This window comes from Cololabis saira, chromosome 10 (assembly GCF_033807715.1).
Source record: "Cololabis saira isolate AMF1-May2022 chromosome 10, fColSai1.1, whole genome shotgun sequence".
NCBI lineage: Eukaryota > Metazoa > Chordata > Actinopteri > Beloniformes > Belonidae > Cololabis > Cololabis saira.
In genome coordinates, this window is record NC_084596.1 from 48,261,194 (window position 1) to 48,267,715 (window position 6,522).

The following is a 6,522-nucleotide window of genomic DNA, read 5'->3' on the forward strand; positions in this document are numbered from 1 at the left end:
AAAAAAAGGATATTTGAGTTTTCTTCAATCAGAATCCTGGAAAAACATCAACAAATGACACGTGTAACTTCCAGTTAAGGCTGATTTATGGCATCGGACGCGCTCTGTCCTGAAACACTGAACGCGTTATCGGCCCCACGTTCTACCACGCTCTTTTGATTGACAGCTGAGACTCGCCTTTTAAAAGGCTGATTTATGGTTCCGCGTTACACCAACGCAGACCTTATGGCGTAGGGTACGCGGCGCACTCACCGAACGGTGCGCGTCGCCGCGTACCTTACGCCGTCGATTTTACGCGGAACCATAAATCTGCCTTTATTCACCCGCCCGAGACTCGCCTTTTATTCGCCCCACCAACCGCCCGTGTATGGAGCCAAATCAAGGCCAAAAGTTTTGCTAATTTGAAAAAAAAATTTGAACCTGAAATTTTTTTTTTACAGTTTCAATTTAATTTTTTTCAGTATCAGATCTTTTTTTCAGTTTCAAATCTTTTTTTCAGTTTCAAATCTTTTTTTTTCAGTTTCACTTCTTTTTTTTTCAGTTTCAAATTTTTTTTTCAGGTTCAGACTTTTGGCCCGGATCTGGCGTGGGGGGCGTGGCATCAACTGAGAGGGGCGTGGCATCATGAGTGACAGCAGAACAGAGAAGGCGGGGGACGTTCCTCAGTCATGTTGCCTTCAGGAAACGTAGGTTGCAGAAGTTATCAGTAGAAGTATGATTCAACACTGTATATACACCATATTCACGTGATTGGCAGTGGAAAAAACTGATATTAGTGACACATTTCTGTTTAAAAAGCTGTTTTAGACCGTATTTGGCACCAATCGCAGTATAAAAGCAATAAACTATGCCAGACTGTACAGTTCAACAGCCACACTTTAAAGTTTGACATTTCCCACTTCAACATACTACCAAGTACGGTCTAAAACAGCTTTTTAAACAGAAATGTGTCACTAATATCAGTTTTTTCCACTGCCAATCACGTGAATATAGTGTATATACAGCGTTGAATCATACTTCTACTGATAAGTTCTGCAACCTACGTTTCCTGAAGGCAACATGACTGAGGAACGTCCCCCGCCTTCTCTGTTCTGCTGTTGTGGTAAGACGCACTTAAGTGCTTATTTGTGAGTGCGCAGCCTTGACCAATGGCATGCGTCGCCAGCCTATTTAAGGGGAGGTGATGGCGAACCCGGAAAGAAAGCGCGACTCTTCGCCCCCGCCCACTGCGGGTTCCAGTCGGTTCCTGTCTCGTTCCTCATCCACCTGTGGCTTTGGCCGGCTCGTGTCAGAAGCGGATCTTGTGGCAAGAATTCATGCAACTGCACGTCCGTCGTTCAGCGTCCTTTCAGTCGGTCGCAGCTGCGCCTTCTGAGGATGATTGGCTCGCTGGGAGCGTCTGCAGCGCAGACGACTCGTGAAATGCAGCGAGCCGCTTTAGAATGACTAATGGCGCTTTTGCATTAGTCTCACTTCTCCCCGGTTCTACCCGCTATGGCCCCGTTTTGCGCTTTCGCACTAGGGCTGAGACGTGTAAAGCCGCTCCAAGTCGGTACTTTTTTCTGTAACCATTTCAGCCAGGTTCTTAGCGGGCTGAGAAGGGACTATTTCTGAGGTCACCACCCTCCTCGCCACTGATTGGTCGGGGGGCGGGGACGTCACCACCCTCCGCGCCTCTGATTGGTCGGGGGGCGGGGCCGTCACCACCCTCCACGCCTCTGATTGGTCGGGGGGCGGGGCCGTCAGACGTTTGAATCAGGAAGCGGGAGTCAGAGCGAGGCGACCCGCGGCTCGCGGCGATTTTATTATAAAGCACAAAACGTCTGTTTGGTGATCCAACTCTGAGGTGCAGATGTTCATAAACCTGGTGGCTGTCGAGAAAAAATTAAAAAAGCGATGTAGACGGGCTGTTTTACTCTCAGCCGCTCCGGCTCCAGCTGATTTCTGATCAGCGCTGACGTGAACAAAGGTGTTGCGCAATCGAGTACGTCACAGCAGCTTCACCCAAACCTGCCCGCTTCTCCCCTGGCAGTGCGAAAACACACAGTGGAACCGTGTAAAGCCGCGCCGAGCCGAGTCGGGCCAAGTAAGTCCTAGTGCAAAAGCGGCATAAGAAGTCTTACATCGCCTGGTGTTGCTGGTTTTAGCCCCCACTGCCGTTCTTGCCAGCGTTCTTGTCTACGGGAAAACACAGAGCCGTGGTCTGGCTGGACTGACGCGGCCGCTCACGTGAAGAGGCTGCAAGACCTTCGAGCATCCAAGACTTTTTATAGCACACTTAGTTTTTAGCAATTGTGCGCGTGTGTGTGTGTGTGTGTGTGTGTGTGTGTGTGTGTGTGTGTGTGTGTGTGTGTGTGTGTGTGTGTGTGTGTGTGTGAGAGAGAGTGTGTGTTTGGAGCGTGGTGTGAGGGATATTCTTCATTTGGGTTAATTTGTGTTCTTTTTGTTGCCCCTGCTTTAAAACCTATTGGCAGGAGGTCCATTTGTATAACTGCAGATAACCAATAGGTTTTTGGGCCGGGTTTATTGTGTTCTTTTTCTTTCCATACCTGTTATTTGTTTTGGGGCTCGAGAGCTTGTTGAATTCATTCATTCGCGTGGTTGGTAACCACATTGGTTAATTTCTTTATTTTTCTTTCTATTACTTTTGTGCTGTTTTGTATGTTGGTTCATCTCCTAATACCCTTTTTGGTTTCTTTGCTTTCCAGGTGCTGAGCGTCCACGGCAGGGTGGCAAGCCAATCCTTGGGTGATGGTGCTTTATTTTCCGTGTGTGTGAATTTCACGTATGCTTAGTTTTCCTTAGTTTGCTGTGCCTCTTGATTTTTATTATCCTACTGTAGCCGAGCGTACTGGGTTCGCCTGTACGGTAGGTGTAATCCTAGACTTATAATCGGGACAGGAGCCGAGAAAGTGGATTCGGTAACCACCGCTTCTTTATTTCCTCCTCCACACTCAAAAACAGGAACAGGAAGAATGACGTCACAGCCGTACGGCAACTCAGGCAGGATAAAATACTCCCCCTCCTTCAATAACACAATCCCCTTTTGAGCCAACACTAAACAGTTTGCTACACTACGTTTGCAGTTCTTGGTTTATTTAACTTACTTTTGGTTTATAGTTAGTGTGACACGTGTGTCTGCATGGTGTGAATCTCTGGACCATTGATCCATTCCTTTGGTAACCCCCCCTGCTGGTGGGCCTCAGCCCTATCATTAGCGAGGATCCCCTCATCCCTGCCCCAAAATACGGGGATGTGATTGTGTTGTTATATGTGGTGATTGTTTTAAAAAGAAACCTGGTGTTTTAAACTATGAAATAAAATAAGAATTTGTATTTTCACAACCGTTTCTCTGGTGTATTAGTCATCCGTTTAAAATCTTACGTGCGCCCTTAAACCGTATAAGGCCACACTGTCACTCATGATGCCACGCCCCTCTCAGTTGATGCCACGCCCCCCACGCCAGATCCGGGCCAAAAGTTTGAACCTGAAAAAAAAATTTGAAACTGAAAAAAAAGAAGTGAAACTGAAAAAAAAAGATGTGAAACTGAAAAAAAAAGAAGTGAAACTGAAAAAAAAGATTTGAAACTGAAAAAAAGATTTGAAACTGAAATAAAAAGATTTGAAACTGAAAAAAAGATCTGATACTGAAAAAAATAAAATTGAAACTAAAAAAAAAATTTCAGGTTAAAATTTTTTCAAATTAGCAAAACTTTTGGCCTTGATTTGGCTCCATACCCGTGCGCTCCTGAAAGAAACTCCTAAAAGAACTCCTAGACAAGGCGGCAGGAAGAAAATAGAAGCAGGTCTAACGTCCGACCAAAGTGGGGAAAAAACGAACAAAATAACGGCGTGTGGTGACGCAATGAAACAGCGAACAGCGTGGAGTAGGGTTGCCACCCGTCCCGTAAAATACGGAATTGTCCTTTATTTGAGAAAAAAATGTTGCGTCCCGTATTGAACTAATACGGGACACGATTTGTACCGTATTTTCATTAACTTTTACACCATATTCTAGTTGAATTATTGAAATAAATGAACCTTTACACCATATTCTAGTTGAATTATTGAAATAAATTAACTTTTACACCAAATTCTAGTTGAATTATTGAAATAAGTTAACTTTTACACCATATTCTAGTTGAATTATTGAAATAAGTTAACTTTTACACCATATTCTAGTTGAATTATTGAAATAAGTTAACTTTTACACCATATTCTAGTTGAATTATTGAAATAAATTAACTTTTACACCATATTCTAGTTGAATTATTGAAATAAGTTAACTTTTACACCATATTCTAGTTGAATTATTGAAATAAATTAACTTTTACACCATATTCTAGTTGAATTATTGAAACAAATTAACTTTTACACCATATTCTAGTTGAATTATTTAAATAAATTAACTTTTACACCATATTCTAGTTGAATTATTTAAATAAATTAACTTTTACACCATATTCTAGTTGAATTATTTAAATAAATTAACTTTTACACCATATTCTTCACCTGTAGGCTATATTCTACATCTGGGCTGATGTGGACATACAGAGCATAGGAGACTATTTCAGTTACTAGCATGGTTGGCTGTCTGTACAGTCATGCAAGTTCAATGCTATTAAAGCACTTTAAACTTTAAATCAAAGCATTTAGTTTTTTCATATAAAATAAACACATTTTTATTCAGTTTAGAAGTTTTGGGGCTTTTTTTTTGGCTCCTGCGCTGCTGAAATCAGGGCGTCCCTTATTTCTATTTCTGAAAGGTGGCAACCCTAGCGTGGAGTGAGCGGCGTGTTCGTGGTGTTAAAGCAGCAAACATGTCAGCATGTCAGATCATTACTGGGATGTGGGGAAAAAGCAGAGGACACAAGAAATGATCAAATAGGTACCAGATCTTGTTGGATCCGGCACAAATTAAGCCCTAATAAGATTAAGATAAGATTCTTATTATATCTTATTATTTTATCAGAACCTTCCAGCTCCTTGGCGATCTCCCTCCAGCCAGCTGCCACTTTATTGAGGTTCTTGTATTGAAATGAATGTTTCCTACAGCGCTTTACACTTTTTTTTCAACTTTCAACCGGCTTTCAAAGCGAGCGACAGGAAGAAAATAGAAGCAGGGCGTGCGACAAAAGTCCAGCTCAAAACGACGCCGCGTCGCTCGCAGCCAGTGTAGACAGTGCAATAAAACATAAAGCAATGGAACTGTTTTTGACGCTGACGCTCGCTCGCGTCGCATGCAGTGTGGACACGGTGACGGAACGAGAGTCTAAGATAATTTAAAACAGGTAAAATAAAAGAAAATATTGACGGTGGCCAAACAAATTGTAAACACAGGTCGCACTCATGACGCTGCTGGTGACGTTTCTGTCGCATAATGTGACGTAAATCTCAGTTTTCCTCCGTTTTCTCTGTTTAGACGCAAACGTGAAGACGGAGTTTTTGAAAATCTCCACTTTGGCCGGAGTTTTCAGAAATGATCGTTTTTGGGGGCTTTGACCTCCGTTTTCGTGTAAACGAACGGCCAAAACGCATGAAAACGCCTCCGTTTTTGCCCCGTGTAAACGGGGCCTGAGTAGTTTCAGTGGGTTAGAATTCACAAGAATCTAGCCGTTATTAACGATGATGATGACTTTTCTGTTAGTGTTCTGTTACTGTTGGTTACCGGCAGTTGAGAGTAGACGCAAATAAACAACACAAGATTTTCCTTCGTCCACAAAAAGCGTTCTTCAGCTCTTTTGTTCTCAAACTCCTACAACCGCTTTATAAATATAATTTGGAAGCAGTGTGAAGAAAAAACGTCAAAAATGTTGGAGGGAATTTTTAAAAACACTTTCTTTACCATTTTTCTTGCGTGAAAACATCTTAAAACTACATTATCTCAAACAAAAGTGAACTTATAACTTTATATTTCGTCTCGTCTTGTCTATTACTTTCCTTTGTTAGAGTGAATGCATTCTGGGTTACTTTGCCATTTCAAGTCTACACATGCCTCGCCTGGATGCATTCTTGATAAAACGGGTGGAACAACAACGCATCTGTCACAGGTCTGCACAAGAATACATATTGAAGAACTGGCTTTCTGTCTTCAGACAACATGGCGGTGGTCCTAAATCGGCAAAGCGGTCTCTTGCGATGGAATTAGCCTACAGTGCACTTCCTGGCAGTGGCGATCTAGGGCGGCGGAAGTCCATCTTTCAGCAGCACCAACACACTGCCCATCACCATCTGCGACTGTGATCTCCATGGAAACCATCGCAACCAGGGGGTGCCATTGCTTTAGTATGGCTACGGGACCGTCGCTGTGGCAATCCTGACCTGTGTCCTCACACTGCTGCATATTAAAACCTGAATTCAGACAGAATTCTGCTTGCTGTCTTCTGTGACCGATAAACAAAAACTTTACCAAAAGGGAACATCAGGGGTGTTTCTGCAGAACATTCAAAAACAGAACTCTGACAAACTCTCATCATGTTGACCGTTTCTCTCAGGTGTTGGAAGGTGGAGTGGGCTCATCAT